Source organism: Ovis aries, chromosome 1, assembly GCF_016772045.2.
Source record: "Ovis aries strain OAR_USU_Benz2616 breed Rambouillet chromosome 1, ARS-UI_Ramb_v3.0, whole genome shotgun sequence".
Taxonomy (NCBI): Eukaryota; Metazoa; Chordata; class Mammalia; order Artiodactyla; family Bovidae; genus Ovis; species Ovis aries.
The window spans coordinates 172,039,419-172,057,006 of NC_056054.1; positions in this window are offsets into that span (position 1 = coordinate 172,039,419).

Consider the following 17,588-nt stretch of genomic DNA (forward strand, 5'->3'; position numbering starts at 1 on the left):
GAGCAGAACTGAGACTTCCCAAAGGAAATTCTGCCTGTGGACTACCATTCCAGTCTGCCCTTCATGCCAGTGTGTCCAGTGAATTTCAGACTTTTCCTAGCCGATCCCCACATTCATATATGCCAATTCCTTGCAATAAATCCCTTAACATACATCTCTTCTGTTTCTCTGTTTGAACTCTGACTGACATATTGGCAAAGAAAATTTTCAAATGTAATTAAAGATAGAAAAGGAACAAGTACCTCCACTCTACACTGACAAGGAACTTAATTCTGCCAACAACTTGAATGAACCTCAAAGCAGATTTTCCCTCAGGATGTCCAGATAAGAGCTCAGTCCAGCTGACACTTTGATTTTGACCTTGTATGACCCAAAGCAGAGAACAGAGCTTGGTCTGCCAGGTCTTTTAGCCTAGGGCACTGTGAGTTAATAAATAAGAATTGTTGTAAGCCACTGTTGCTGCTAAAGTTGCTAAATTGTATCTAACTCTTTGCCACCCCATGGACTGTAGCCCACCAGTCTCCTTTTCCATGGGATTTTCCAGGTAACAATACTGGAGGGGTTTGCTATTTCTTTCTGGTTGGTGGTAATTTGTTACACAACAATAAAAGCAAATAGAAGTGGTTTGGACCAGCATTTGGGAATTCCCTGGCCACCCAGTGGTTAGGACTTGGTGCTTTCACTATGGGGCATCCAGGTCTGACCCCTGGTCAGAGAACTAAGATCCTGTAAACTATACCACGTGGCCAAAAAGACAAAACAAACCCACAAACACCAGGGTATTAAAGGAACAATACTTTACAAGAAGTCTGTTGGCTTGTAGAATTGTGTGGCGTATTTTGAAAGTATAGAAGAGACTCGATTGACTGTGAGACATAGTTAAAGGAGACCCCATTACTACTTCTTCAGTAGCCTTCCATAAGAGAGTCATTTCTGAAATAACCACTACACAAAGTGAAAGTCCCTTTGCTACCAAGTTTAATTTAGTTTTGTAGCATAAAAGCAAGTCATCGATAAGCATTTTTGTAAAAGCGCTGGAGGGAGACAATAACCGGAGAAGGCTATGGCAACTCACTCCAGTACTCTTGCCTGGAAAATCCCATGGACAGAGGAGCCTGGTAGGCTGCGGTCCATGGGGTTGTGAAGAGTTGGACACGACTGAGCGACTTCACTTTCACTTTTCACTTTCATGCATTGGAGAAGGAAATGGCAACCCACTCCAGTATTCTTGCCTGGAGAATCCCAGGGATGGAGGAGCCTGGTGGGCTGCCGTCTATGGGGTCACACAGAGTCAGACACGACTGAAGTGACTTAGCAGTAGCAGCAGCAGGACCAGCATTCATATTTGTAATGATTTCTTAGATTGGAATTCCAAACCATGGCTAGTGTAATGTGAACTTATGCATGACAGGCTTGAATTTACATTTCTGGTGTGTGACTATTTCTACCTTTAGCCTCTGGCAGGTAGCATTGTTCCTTGCAGTTTCTTTAGTCAGTGGTAGATAAAACATGACTAATCTTGTTTTTATGAAACAAGCAGCTCTTGGCTTTATGAAAGATCTCAGGTCCAGGTCCACTTAGTTTTTTCAGAATTTCTATAGCTAATCTTTCAAAAATCTTCATAGAATATTTCTAAGGGCTAGACTGAGGCTTCTTTAGGTAGGGAATGGATCTGGAAAGAATAGAAAAGGCAGAAGACATCTTTGTTAAGAAAAGAAAAACTAAAATACAAAACAGAAACAACAAAACCCCCCATATAATTATAGGAAAAATCAGGATCAGATGATAAAATGAGGCTAGAATACATCATATAATCACTGAATTCCTTGGGCACAAATATTTCAGAACCGAGTACATTTCCAATGTGACAAAGGTACTGCAGGGCATTTATTATATATTGGAAATAATACCTCTTCTAAGCCTGGGTCAGTGTGCTTTGCTCAAAGACATTGGAATGCAGTGTATCAATATCCACTCTACGTGGAAAAACAAAGAATAGGAATGTCTTCGTATAAGTTCATGTGATGTGTCACTGCTGTTTGGGTCAAGTTAGAGCAGAGGTTACCATCAGATAAGGTAACATCAATTTTAAGATTTGGGAGCTCTTAGGTTTTGGACTTTTAATGAGAGATTGTGGGTGAGTATAAACATTCAGTGGAAAGCATTTTTAGGAATAAAAAATCAGATCCTAAAAATTGGGATAAAAGTAATATCCATCCATATATTATGAAGAAAATCTGACAACATGGTTTTCCAGAGAATAATAGATTTTTGAGAGAACTTGATTAGACACACTGCTTTATTCAGGCTTAGCACTCGGTTTTTTAAAGCTGCCCTTTTAAACTCCACTTGGGCAGGAATACACCTTACCATTATTAGTATTAATAAATATTGTAATGTCAAAAGTAACCAAAACATCAGATTATCTGCCCATGTGCTGTCGCACAGATCCTCTGAATTCTGTTTCCCTTGGGGATAACAGCAATGTTTGTTCATAATTGGACACTGTCTTGCTAAAGGGGCCTCTACACCCACAGATGCCACTGTCGCTAAAAGGAATTTGATTTACAGCTTAGTAAAAATAAGTCATTTACTTCTTTTGTTGTTCTGCAAAGGCAATTAGACCAGAGCAGAAGCTGCATATAATTGTGGAATAATGATGAATGCAGAGTCTGTGTGTGTTTGTGTGTATGCGGAGCATTTTAAAGCAGGTGTAAATAAATAATCTTTTCATTCGTTTTAATTCTTTCAAAGAGGCTGACATTAGGAAAATAAGAACAAGGGCGAGTGCTGTAAAGAGCATAGTTGTCATCAATCTCTGCTTTTCATTCCTGTCACTTTTAATTCAAAGATACACTGTGTCTCTTAAGTGATCCTCCATTCAAACTCTGTTTAGAGTATTTGCAATGACAAAGAGCTTAAATCTACCAAATCTTGATCTTCTACTGACAGTGTTTGTCACAATTCAAATAAACATTTACCTCCAGTGCTAAATGGTTTTCTTGATAATCTCTGGCCTTTGTTCTGACTTTTTCTGTTCTCCTGAGGCTGTTTTTCTTAATCTAACTACATCAGCTGAGAGAGCAAGGACTGGTTCCTCTTTTAGTCAACATTATCTAAACCATTTCTATAAAACAGTTTTGAAATCACCCCTCCTCTAATTTTAGTTTTTCTCATCATTTGTTCTTTCCCTTAAGAAACTTTAGTCATCATTCTCACAGGTGACAAATTTTTTGACGGAAGTATTGATGCCAACAGCAATGGGCTGCAGTAATAGTTAATTACGCTCTGGTGCGTGTCTTTCATTAAGGGGCTGTTTCCTTCACTGGAGCTCTCAATAAAGCATTACTCAAAGGGCCCCTTAGGAGTCTGTACAGGGAGGAGCCGTCTATCAGGCAGTTCCGGGCGGGATGCAGTGTTGCAGCCTGTGAGGTGGCATTAATGAGGCTGAGCAATGCAACTTGACAAGGCCTGATGAATGCGATTCTCTGGGGGATGGTCTGACAAATGTAGGCTTCATGACAAGCACAGTTTCCTAAACAATGTGAGGCTTCATTTATCAGTAGATTGGTTATGAAAAGACCTAGTTCAAAAGGAGGGTTGGGATTTAATGAAATTGTCTTCAGTGGTTAGAAGCAATACGAGTTGATGATATTATCAATGAAGAGTTTATTGGTAATTACGCTTTTCATCCTGTGACATCAGAGAAATCTCTGGCTAGAGAGCATGACTAAGAAATTGCCTAATGGTAAACTGGAGTGAAAAAAAAATGATACCTCTGGACTTAACATCTTTGTGGCTGTGAAATATATCTAGATATGCCAACGGTGGGGACTAATACCATGTTTGGCTTCTAAAATATGCTCTATCACCACACTCTTGACTACAATGTTTTTATATCTTTAGCTTAAAAGAGTCTTCTGGATTTTTTGTTATGCTCCATAGGAAATGAATACTAGCTTTGAAAGACAACTTGAAAAGGGATACTTTTTCCTTGTGTTTTTCCTGCACTGGAAACTAGAAACTTAATTATAATGGTTGCATTGGTTTTATTAGATGAGGTATGTTTAGTAACAGAGATTAAAGGTATCTAAGTTAAGACCTTATGGAGATGACAACAGTTTGTTGAGGGAGATTATGAAATATTTATACAGAGTGAAGTAAAGAGTTAGTACACTGGATTTGGATTTGTCTTAAATTCCTCTGTTGTAAATAACTGACAACAACACTTAACCACTGCACTTAATGAAGTAGTTCTTGTCAGAACACTGCCTTGTTCTACATCATTTATGCTGAGATGTCAGCTTCTTATATTTTTAGGCCCCTGTTACTAATTAAGGTTTCCACATGACTATAGTTTTCGGGGCATCAGCTTTGGTACCCTCACATATGCTTTACAAAATGTTGGCTCTGGGTCTGCGATGTAGCCGCTCTCTATTAACTTGTGTCTCCATCCATCTCTACTAGCGGCTTTTTTCTTTTGTGGTATCAAGGTCATCATCAGTATTATTGCTATCAGTTTTGGTGGAACAACAGGGGAAGATATGTTTGTAATGTCTCTGTTTTCTCGAAGAATGAGAATGAAAGGGTGCACGATTACCAGGAGACATGGAAGCAATGAAGTTTTCTATGCAACGCTACTAAATATATCCACCTTGCCCTCCTTCCTCACTGACAAAAGGAGGATTGGCACTACTGCAGTTAATTTTTAAATTCTGTGCACTGTCTTCAAGCCAATCCTATGCTTGAAATAGCATGATATGCTGATAGATATACAGCTATTTCTCTAAAACAATTCCTCAATTCATTTGCAAGTCAACCAATCCTTTATCACATTTTGCTTCTATGTTGAGGCCCCATTTGTCTCTGGAAGAAGTTTTTGAAATATGAAGATGATGATAATCATAATATGCTTTTGTGAAGTTCAAGTTCTACAAATTCTTTCATTAATGTCACAGAATTCATCTCTCTTAATAGTTAAAGGGAGAGCATTTCAAATCTACAAATACAAAGGAGAGGTGAGTTGCAGAAAATAAACGAGAATTTACAAAGAAAATTCATATGGTTCTGAATTTAAGTATGTATCCTGATTAACCTACACATCTACATTAAGTTTCAAGCCTGAATTTAAACCTTCAAACAACTATTTTATTACATGGCTTTAACCTAAATTCTCCCTAAAGTTAATGAAATCTTTGACTCTGGAAAAAAGTGTGATATTTGAATGTAGTGTTCACGTTGCCATTTCAGTGTCTCTTCATTTTTTCTGGTAGTGTAGAAGGTTTGGCACTTCTGGGCTTGTCTAATTACCACTTTCTCTTGGCATTTAGCCCAGTTAATCTCATTTTATTTCCTTATACAGAACATCCTAGATAGAGTAGGCTTGTTTTGTGATCTTTACAGTGAATAAATGAAATTCTTCTTAGGTGGCTGCTCTCATTTCTAAATCAACACCTTCTTTTTATAAGTCTTTGATAAGAGAAACACATTTGACCAATTTAAAAGAGGAAGTGTGTGTTAGTCACTCAGTCATGTCCGACTCTTTGTGACCCCGTGGACTACAGCCTGCCAGGCTCCTTTGTCCATGGAATTGTCCAGGCAAGAATACTGGAATGAGTTGCCATTTCCTTCTCTAGGGGACCTCCCTGACCCAATACAGGTTCTGATCTCTTGTATGGCAGGCAGATTCTTTAACCTCTGAGCCACTGGAAAAGCAATGACTTTTCACAATTTGTGTGTGTGTGTGTCTAAGAATGATAGGCCAGATAAGATAAAGGAAAGATAATCTCTATGTGGAAGATTCTAGAGTCAAAAAAATTTTTCTTGATTACAGTGATTTTTCATAAACTTTAATAGCTCTCTTTTTTCATTACATATAAAATATATTTCAGGAGTCCATATGAAGATCAAAAACAAAGCAAAACCTGTATATCTCAAACTACCCACAAGAAATGACTTTTTGTTAATATGAGTTTTATCATATGGCACCACAGTACCCACATGAAAATCTTTAGAAAAAGACTTGAATTATAGAAATATAATGTGAAGATAGACATAATATCATCTACTTCATAATCTGTAGTGTCTGGCATTAAACACACACACACACATACACTGAAACTTGTCCTTTTCAAATTTTTATACTAAAAGGATTAATTTTGATAAGTGCCCAAGTATTTATTGAATTATAGAGTAAATAAGTGGGGACAGAAAATGTTTGAAAATAGGAAAAATGTCTATATTTTACCACAACTGAGCTTTTCTTAAAACATATATTCACTTTTTCCTTGGCCTTTCATGAAGAAGCAAAGCTCAGTAGATATAGGGGCACATGTGGATTTATTATATAAGTTTGAAATCATAGAAAATAGTTTCCCATATTGTTTTCTGAAATGTTTAGCCCTGAGACATGTTGATTAATGAAAATAATTTAAATTTAAGACATGTAGGTATGTTTTGGTAACTTGTTACTTCTGAGGAAAAATTAGCAATGAGTTAGATAGTTGAACACATATGCATGTACTCATGCGCAGAGACGTTCGATATACTATTTTTTTGCCGATTTGCTTCTGGGGCAAGTAATTTCAAAAGGTTTCTGTCTTAATATTCTGGGCATCTAAAGTTAATTATAATGGGCTTTCCTGGTGGCTCAAATGATAAAGAATCTGCCTGCAATGTGGGAGACCCGGGTTCAATCTCTGGGTTGGGAAGATCCCCCGGAGAAGAGAATGGATACCCATTTCAGTATTCTTGCCTGGAGAATCCCATGGACAGATGAGCCTGTCAGGCCACAGTCCATGGGGTTGCAAAAAGTAGGACATGACTGAGCAACTAACACTTTCACTTCAAGGTTAATTATTTTACAGTTGAAGCTATTATAAGGTTATGAAATTTCACAAATTATCATAGTAGTTTATATATCATATATGGTACATATATGGTTGAAGCTATTATAAGGATATGAAATTTCACAAATTATCACAGTAGTTTATATATCATATATGGTACATAACCATGTCATACAATCTTGAGTATTTTCAGTATAGAAAACAAAGGAATTTTAATGCTGTGACATATATTTTGCTAGTATGAACTTGCACAACTAGTGGGTGGAACAGTAGGTATAGTTGAAACAGTAAGTAATGGGAGGAGATTGAAAAAGTCCAAAATTCTATATAAAATGAAGCAGAATTCACATCTAGACCATTTTAGCAATTTTTACATTAAAATATCATCAATTGTTTCTGCAAGGAGAAAAGATATGTTATTTTGAGGGCTCACTCTACTTTCAATTTAAGCTTTTCTAGGTGCAGATTCCGCTCCTCTGACAGCACCACGGCACTCATTATGTACCGCAAGTCATCAAGCCGAGGTTAGGAGAGACGAAGCCTGTTCCCTGAAGCAATTTCTTTCAGCAGTGCTGCTGGAGCATAGTTCAGAATTATCTTTAATATGAATGAGAAGCTGGAGCCACTTGAATAAGCAGATGGAGTTTTGTTTTTCCCCTAGACCAGGAACTTGTCTGCTTCTTTTTCCAAGTACATTCATCATCTTGGTTGCTATTTTGTCTAACCTTGTTCTGCCATTCTTTCCAATTACTCAGTTTAGTTTATCCATTCCAGGTTAGCTAATTGGCTTTGCTTAGCCCTCCTTTTCACACATTTCCATTCCATTCCATGTGTAATTCAAGTCCCATTAGCTCCCACTTCATTTAAACCAACATAGGGCTCCTGGGAATAGTAGGGCTGCTGGAAACAGGTGCAATTGGCCAGATGGTTGCCTTGCCAAGAAGGAGGAACAGACTGAGACAGCTCCCTTGCCAAATTCAGACTGTGAGGCTGAGATAGCTAAATGGGTTAGCAGAGGGGTAAACCTGGATTTAATTGTTATTGTCCTTCTGCTATTGGTTCCCTCTTAGACTCGAAATGCATATTCTCTTCAGGCTTAAAGCCAACTTTAAGAAACAACCAAGTTGCGTATAAACATGAGGCCACCACTATAGTATATGCTGCCAAGATATTGTTTGCTTCTATTTTGAAAGAAGTAAGACCCATTCTAGAGACTATTTGGCTACCAAGTTGCCTCTGTGAACATTTATTTTCATGCTATATTTGTTGACACGACTGAAGTGACTTAGCAGCAGCAAGACTGCCTCACGGTTTAACTCAGAGGGAACCCATTCTGAACATTGAATTACCCCTGGATCTACTTTCTCCTTTATTGGCCAGGACTGTAAAACAGACAATCATATGGATCTAGCCCACTGAAAATTCATGGTACTCAGTAACGAACAAGCTCTAACCTAGTGGGATTTTTCTTTTCATTTTTTTTCAGCTTATTCCACACACATACAAAACTTTTAAATGCTACTCATTAAATCCAGATTCTGCCTACTTTATTTTGCAAAGATGATTGGACCTCTATTTCTTATTATCCATTAGCCACATATTCTTCCATATCTGACTTTGTTTCACACAATTCTGATGGTACTTATTTAAGGGACAACATTAGCCTTGTAATTTCCATTCTGAGTTATTTTTTACTTTCAATCACCATTTCCCTGAACCTATGAACATTAATTCTACATAAATCACCATAGAAGTTTTTTTTTTTTAATTTGGGCTTTTAAAATAGTATATTTTTGGTCGGAGGGAAAGATGGCGGAGGAATAGGACGGGAAGATCACGTTCTCCCTCACAAATTCCTCAAAAGAACATTTCAACGCCGAGCAAACTCCACAAAACAACTTCTGTAGGCTGGCAGAGGACATCAGGCAACCAGAAAAGCAGACCATTGTCTTCAAAAACAGGTAGGAAAAAATATAAAAGACGAAAAAGGAGACAAAGGAGGTGGGGAGGGAGCTCCGTCCCGGGAAGGGAAGCCCGTCCCGGGAAGGGAATTTTAAGAAGAGAGGTTTCCAAACACCAGGAAACACTCTCCTGCCGAGTCTGTGGCGAGCCTTGGAAACACAGAGGGCAACATAACAGGAAGGAAAAATAGATAAATAATTAAAACCAAGAGATTACAAGCCCACCAGTAACTCCCCCAGCGGAAAAGCAGCACAGACGCCTGCATCCGCCATTGGGAAGTGGGGGCAGGGCAGGGACGCGCGGAAGGCGCGGGCTGCAGTGCTTTGCAAGAATCGGGCAGGAACGCCCCACGAGCAACCAGAACGATCTAACTTGGGCTAGCAAACCAGACTGTGGGATAGCTACCACGCGAAAAGCTCCAACATAAGACACCGCCAGGACCGAGCACAGAACAAAGGACGGAGCGGAAAAAGCCGGCTGCGGACCATTCCCCGCCGGGGACAGGCAGCCAGAGCCGTAAGGACTGGAAAGGGGCAATTGCAGACCCGGAGAGACTTTACTTACCTAACTGCAAGCAGGCTCCTTTGCTAAGACTTCTGGGGGTGCTGGACAGTCACAGTCTGCCTCACGGGGTGCGCCAGTGGTCCACCCAGAGAGCTGAGCGGCAGCGGCAGAAAAGGTGACAAGCCGCGGCGATCGCGCTCGCCAAACTCCTGAGCTACTCGGACCTGGGAAGGGCACAAAGCGCAGTCCCAGCCGCATTTGTGCCTCTGAGGGCTGCCTGAGGGCCGAACCTGAGCGGCTTGGACCGGGGAAGTGCACGCCGCCTAGGGCCGGCCCCAGACGGTTCCCGGCTGAGCATCGTAGAGCCGGAGCGGTTTGTGTGCCGCGAGGAAGGACAGGTCAAGCGGGGCAGAGATACTGTGTGCACACGACAGTGCTATTTGTTTGCAGCATACCCCCTCCCCACAGCGCGACTGAACTAGTGAGCCTAAAAACCAGCAAACAGAAGAAGTTAAACAGAGGAAACCACCTTGGAAGTGAGCCCACACGGCCCATAACATCAGAGAAGAGCCAGATATATTTTTAATTTTTTAATATTTTTAAAATCATTCTTTTTTTTTTTTTGCCTTTTGCTTTTTTTCCCTTTTTTTTCCGAGCTTTTTTTTAATTGTTAAGTCTTCTATTTCTCCTCTAATTTTTATTTCTATAACCTAGTATTACTATTTTTTTAAAAAAGACTTTTTTTTTTTTTTTAAGGCAAACACCATATATACTCTTTGGATGGTTGTTGGTGTTTTGTTTTGTTTTGTTTTGTTTTGTTTGTTTGTTTTTTAATAATTCTTTTTTTTCTTTCTTCCTTTTTCCTTCTGCTTTTCTTTAATATTGTATCTTTGAAAATCCAACCTCTACTCCAGATTTTTAATCTTTGTTGTCAATTTTGTACATTTAAAAACCCAAACTTCACTACCCAAGTTTACCTGAGAGCGAGATTACTGGCTTGTCCACTCTCTCCTCCTCTAGCCTCTCCTTTTTCTCCACCAGGTGGCCTCTGTCTCTTTTCTCCCCCATCTCTTCTCTATCCAACTCTGTGAATCTCTGTGTGTTCCAGATGGTAGAGAACACCTAAGGAACTGGTTACTGGCAGGATTTGTCTCTCTCCTACTCATTCCTCTCTCTTATCCTCCTGGTCACCTCTGTCTACTTCCTCCCTCTCCTCTTCCCCGTATAACTCTGTATATACCTCTGAGCGGTCCAGACTATAGAGCGCACATAAGGAAGTGACTACTGGCTAGCTTGCTCTCTCCTCTCTTGATCTCACCGCATCTCATTCCAGTTACCTCTAACTACCCCCTCCATCTTCTCTTCTCCTTGTAACTCAGTGAACCTCTCTGAGTGTCCCTCAAGGTGGAGAAACTTTTCATCTTTAACCTAGATGTTTTATCATCGGTGCTGCATAGATGGAGAAGTCTAGAGGCTACTGTAAAATAAAACTGAAAACCAGAAGCAGGAAGCTTAAACCCAAAGCCTGAAAACATTAGAGAACTCTTGAATTCAGGGAACATTAAGCAATAGGAGCTCATCAAATGCCTTCAAACCTACACTGAAACCAAGCTCCACCCAAGGGCCAACAAGTTCCAAAACAAGACATACCACGCAAATTCTCCAGCAACACAGGAACACTCCCTTGAGCCTCAATATACAGGCAGCTCAAAATTATCCCAAAACCTTTGATGTCTCATAACCCATTACGGGTCACTCCACTGCACTCCAGAGAGAAGAAACCCAGCTCCACCCACCAAAACTCCAACACAAGCCTCCCTAACCCGGAAACCTTGACAAGCCACTGATAGAACCCCACCCAAAGTGAGGAAGCTCCATAATAAAGAGAACTCCACAAATTATCAGAATATAAAAAGGCCACCCCAAACGCAGCAATATAACCAAGATGAAGAGACAGAGGAATACTCAGCAGGTAAAGGAACAGGAGAGTTGCCCACCAAACCAAACAAAAGAGGAAGAAGTAGGGAATCTACCGGAGAAGGAATTCCGAATATTGATAGTGAAAATGATCCAAAATCTTGAAATCAAAATGGAAACACAGATAAATAGCCTAGAGACAAGGATTGAGAAGATGCAAGAAAGGTTTAACAAGGACCTAGAAGAAATAAAAAGAGTCAAAATATAATGAATAACACAATAAATGAGATCAGAAACACTCTGGAGGCAACAAATAGTAGAATAACGGAGGCAGAAGATAGGATTAGTGAAATAGAAGATAGAATGGTAGAAATAAATGAATCAGAGAGGAAACAAGAAAAACGAATTAAAAGAAACGAGGACAATCTCAGAGACCTCCAGGACAATATGAAACGCTCCAACATTCGAATTATAGGAGTCCCAGAAGAAGAAGACAGAAAGAAAGATCATGAGAAAATCCTTGAGGAGATAATAGTTGAAAACTTCCCTAAAATGGGGAAGGAAATAATCACCCAAGTCCAAGAAACACAGAGAGTCCCAAATAGGATAAACCCAAGGCGAAACACCCCAAGACACATATTAATCAAATTAACAAAGATCAAACACAAAGAACAAATATTAAAAGCAGCAAGGGAAAAACAACAAATAACACACAAGGGGATTCCAATAAGGATAACAGCTGATCTGTCAATAGAAACTCTTCAGGCCAGGAGGGAATGGCAAGACATACTTAAAGTGATGAAAGACAATAACCTACAGCCCAGATTACTGTACCCAGCAAGGATCTCATTCAAATACGAAGGAGAAATCAAAAGCTTTACAGACAAGCAAAAGCTGAGAGAATTCAGCACCACCAAACCAGCTCTCCAACAAATTCTAAAGGATATCCTCTAGACAGGAAACACGAAAGGGTGTATAAACCCAAACCCAAAACAATAAAGTAAATGGCAACGGGATCATACTTATCAATAATTACCTTAAACGTAAATGGGTTGAACGCCCCAACCAAAAGACAAAGACTGGCCGAATGGGTACAAAAACAAGACCCCTCTATATGCTGCTTACAAGAGACCCACCTCAAAACAAGGGACACATACAGACTGAAAGTGAAGGGCTGGAAAAGATATACCACGCAAATAGAGACCAAAAGAAAGCAGGAGTGGCAATACTCATATCCGATAAAATAGACTTTAAAACAAAGGCTGTGAAAAGAGACAAAGAAGGCCACTACATAATGATCAAAGGAACAATCCAAGAAGAAGATATAACAATTATAAATATATATGCACCCAATATAGGAGCACCACAATATGTAAGACAAATGCTAACAAGTATGAAAGGGAAATCAACAATAACACAATAATAGTGGGAGACTTTAATACCCCACTCACACCTATGGACAGATCAACTAAACAGAAAATTAACAAAGAAACGCAAACTTTAAATGATACATTAGACCAGTTAGACCTAATTGATATCTATAGGACATTTCACCCCAAAACAACGAATTTCACCTTTTTTCAAGTGCTCATGGAACCTTCTCCAGGATAGATCACATCCTGGGCCATAAATCTAAACTTGATAAATTCAAAAAATCGAAATCATTCCAAGCATCTTTCTGACCATAATGCATTAAGATTAGATCTCAATTACAGGAGAAAAACTATTAAAAATTCCAACATATGGAGGTTGAACAACACACTTCTGAATAACCAACAAATCACAGAAGAAATCAAAAAGAAATCAAAATATGCATAGAAACTAATGAAATGAAAACACAACAACCCAAAACCTGTGGGACACTATAAAAGCAGTGCTAAGAGGAAAGTTCATAGCAATACAGGCATACCTCAAGAAACAAGAAAAAGTCAAATAAATAACCTAACTCTACAACTAAAGCAACTAGAAAAGGAAGAGTTGGAGAACCCCAGAGTGAGTAGAAGGAAAGAAATCTTAAAAATTAGGGCAGAAATAAATGCAAAAGAAACAAAAGAGACCATAGCAAAAATCAACAAAGCCAAAAGCTGGTTCTTTGAAAGGATAAATAAAATTGACAAACCATTAGCCAGACTCATCAAGAAGCAAAGAGAGAAAAATCAAATCAATAAAATTAGAAATGAAAATGGAGAGATCACAACAGACAACACAGAAATACAAAGGATCATAAGAGACTACTATCAGCAGTTGTATGCCAATAAAATGGACAACGTGGAAGAAATGGACAAATTCTTAGAAAGTACAATTTTCCAAAACTGAACCAGGAAGAAATAGAAAATCTTAACAGACCCATCACAAGCACGGAAATTGATACTGTAATCAGAAATCTTCCAGCAAACAAAAGCCCAGGTCCAGATGGCTTCACAGCTGAATTCTACCAAAAATTTCGAGAAGAGCTAACACCTATCCTACTCAAACTCTTCCAGAAATTGCAGAGGAAGGTAAACTTCCAAACTCATTCTATGAGGCCACCATCACCCTAATACCAAAACCTGACAAAGATGTCACAAAAAAGAAAACTACAGGCCAATATCTCTGATGAACATAGATGCAAAAATCCTCAACAAAATTCTAGCAATCAGAATCCAACAACACATTAAAAGATCATACACCATGACCAAGTGGGCTTTATCCCAGGGATACAAGGATTCTTCAATATCCGCAAATCAATCAATGTAATTCACCACATTAACAAATTGAAAAATAAAAACCATATGATTATCTCAATAGATGCAGAGAAGGCCTTTGACAAAATTCAACATCCATTTATGATAAAAACTCTCCAGAAAGCAGGAATAGAAGGAACATATCTCAACATAATAAAAGCTATCTATGACAAACCCACAGCAAACATTATCCTCAATGGTGAAAAATTGAAAGCATTTCCCTAAAGTCAGGAACAAGACAAGGGTGTCCACTTTCACCGCTACTATTCAACATAGTTCTGGAAGTTTTGGCCACAGCAATCAGAGCAGAAAAAGAAATAAAAGGAATCCAAATTGGAAAGAAGAAGTAAAACTCTCACTGTTTGCAGATGACATGATCCTCTACATGGAAAACCCTAAAGACTCTACCAGAAAATTACTAGAGCTAATCAATGAATATAGTAAAGTTGCAGGATATAAAATCAACACACAGAAATCCCTTGCATTCCTATACACGAATAATGAGAAAGTAGAAAAGAAATTAAGGAAACAATTCCATTCACCATTGCAACGAAAAGAATAAAATACTTAGGAATATATCTACCTAAAGAAACTAAAGACCTATATATAGAAAACTATAAAACACTGATGAAAGAAATCAAAGAGGACACTAATAGATGGAGAAATATACCATGTTCATGGATTGGAAGAATCAATATAGTGAAAATGAATATACTACCCAAAGCAATTTACAAATTCAATGCAATCCCTATCAAGCTACCAGCCACATTTTTCACAGAACTAGAACAAATAATGTCAAGATTTGTATGGAAATACAAAAACCTCGAATAGCCAAAGCAATCTTGAGAAAGAAGAATGGAACTGGAGGAATCAACTTGCCTGACTTCAGGCTCTACTACAAAGCCACAGTCATCAAGACAGTATGGTACTGGCACAAAGACAGACATATAGATCAATGGAACAAAATAGAAAGCCCAGAGATAAATCCACACACATATGGACACCTTATCTTTGACAAAGGAGGCAAGAATATACAATGGAGTAAAGACAATCTCTTTAACAAGTGGTGCTGGGAAAACTGGTCAACCACTTGTAAAAGAATGAAACTAGATCACTTTCTAACACCGCACACAAAAATAAACTCAAAATGGATTAAAGATCTAAATGTAAGATCAGAAACTATAAAACTCCTAGAGGAGAACATAGGCAAAACACTCTCAGACATAAATCACAGCAGGATCCTCTATGATCCACCTCCCAGAATTCTGGAAATAAAAGCAAAAATAAACAAATGGGATCTAATTAAAATTAAAAGCTTCTGCACAACAAAGGAAAATATAAGCAAGGTGAAAAGACAGCCTTCGGAATGGGAGAAAATAATAGCCAATGAAGCAACTGACAAACAACTAATCTCAAAAATATACAAGCAACTCCTGAAGCTCAACTCCAGAAAAATAAACGACCCAATCAAAAAATGGGCCAAAGAACTAAATAGACATTTCTCCAAAGAAGACATACGGATGGCTAACAAACACATGAAAAGATGCTCAACATCACTCATTATTAGAGAAATGCAAATCAAAACCACAATGAGGTACCACTTCACACCAGTCAGAATGGCTGCGATCCAAAAATCTGCAAGCAATAAATGCTGGAGAGGGTGTGGAGAAAGGGAACCCTCCTACACTGTTGGTGGGAATGCAAACTAGTACAGCCACTATGGAGAACAGTGTGGAGATTCCTTAAAAAATTGCAAATAGAACTACCTTATGACCCAGCAATCCCACTTCTGGGCATACACACCGAGGAAACCAGAATTGAAAGAGACACATGTACCCCAATGTTCATCGCAGCACTGTTTATAATAGCCAGGACATGGAAACAACCTAGATGTCCATCAGCAGATGAATGGATAAGAAAGCTGTGGTACATATACACAATGGAGTATTACTCAGCCGTTAAAAAGAATTCATTTGAATCAGTTCTGATGAGATGGATGAAACTGGAGCCGATTATACAGAGTGAAGTAAGCCAGAAAGAAAAACACCAATACAGTATACTAACACATATATATGGAATTTAGGAAGATGGCAATGACGACCCTGTATGCAAGACAGGGAAAGAGACACAGATGTGTATAACGGACTTTTGGACTCAGAGGGAGAGGGAGAGGGTGGGATGATTTGGGAGAATGGCATTCTAACATGTATACTATCATGTGAATTGAATCGCCAGTCTATGTCTGACGCAGGATGCAGCATGCTTGGGGCTGGTGCATGGGGATGACCCAGAAAGATGTTATGGGGAGGGAGGTGGGAGGGGGTTCATGTTTGGGAATGCATGTAAGAATTAAAGATTTTAAAATTTAAAAAATAAAAAACTAAAAATAAAAAAATAAATAAATAAATAAAAATAAATTAAAAAAAAAATTTAAAATAGTATATTTTTGATTTTCATTTAATCCTCTGGTCTCACTTTTTGTTTTCTATTTTTTCTTAGTGCATTCTATATATCTAGGTATTATTCAAGACTCTTCAACTCTCTGTTATTTCTATTTGATTTTTCAGCAAACTGACGGTGCTACATCCTACAGTAACTCCATATCTATGCCTCAATTTCAAAGCACTTATTCCAATAACATGCTTTTACTTTCACTGATTTTAGGACTAGTAGATTTGTAGCCCTGACCCCACAGGTTTTTGTTTCTCCAGTTCTCTGCGTTCAAGGGCTATTATTCTTTTATAATTTTTCTATATTATCTTAACTGTCCCACCCCTGTCATTATTTTTTTTCTCAACTTTTTTAGTTCTGCTAAACTCTTGAGCTGTTACAATGAATTCAACCTAAAAATAATTGATACTAATGACAACAGAAGCTAAATATCACGTAACATTTACTGTGATGCAGTGTATTTTGTCATTGAGGCTTCACAATATCCCTATGAACTATTATTATCCCCATTTTATTTTTTAAAAAATATTTATTTATTTGGCTGCATTGGGTCTTAGTTACAGGATCTTTGTTCTTCATTTCAGCATGTTCTTCATTTCAGTTTAGTTCCTCAGCCAGGAATCCAACCCAGCCCCCCTGCACTGGAAGCATGGAGTCTTAATCACTGGACCACCAGGGAAGTCCCTATTATCCCTGTTGTAAAGATGATAATATCAGAGCACAGAGAAATTATGCTGCCTGTCGATTATTACAAAACTGCTGCTGCTGCTGCTAAGTCGCTTCAGTCGTGTCCGACTCTGTGCGACCCCATAGACAGCAGCCTACCAGGCTCCTCTGTCTCTGGGATTCTCCAGGCACGAATACTGGAGTGGGTTGCCATTTCCTTCTCCAGAACTACTGAAAGATAAGACTTGAACCTAGAATTTCTGAGAAATTCATCTACGTTCCTTCTATGTCTGTCCTCATCAGAACAACATGTTTTTAGAACAGTAGCGGACATTGGTGGCTTAAGAGTTCCCAGGAAAAAAAAAGAAAGAAAAATCCCCGCTTAACAAAATACTATCCACAAAAATTCATTTGCACCTATCTCACCAGACCCCTGGTTTTCTTTGTAAACTTCACTCTTCCTTAGAAGTCCTCTGGGACTCTGGGTTTACCCTTAGAAACAATTGGTCATAAAGGA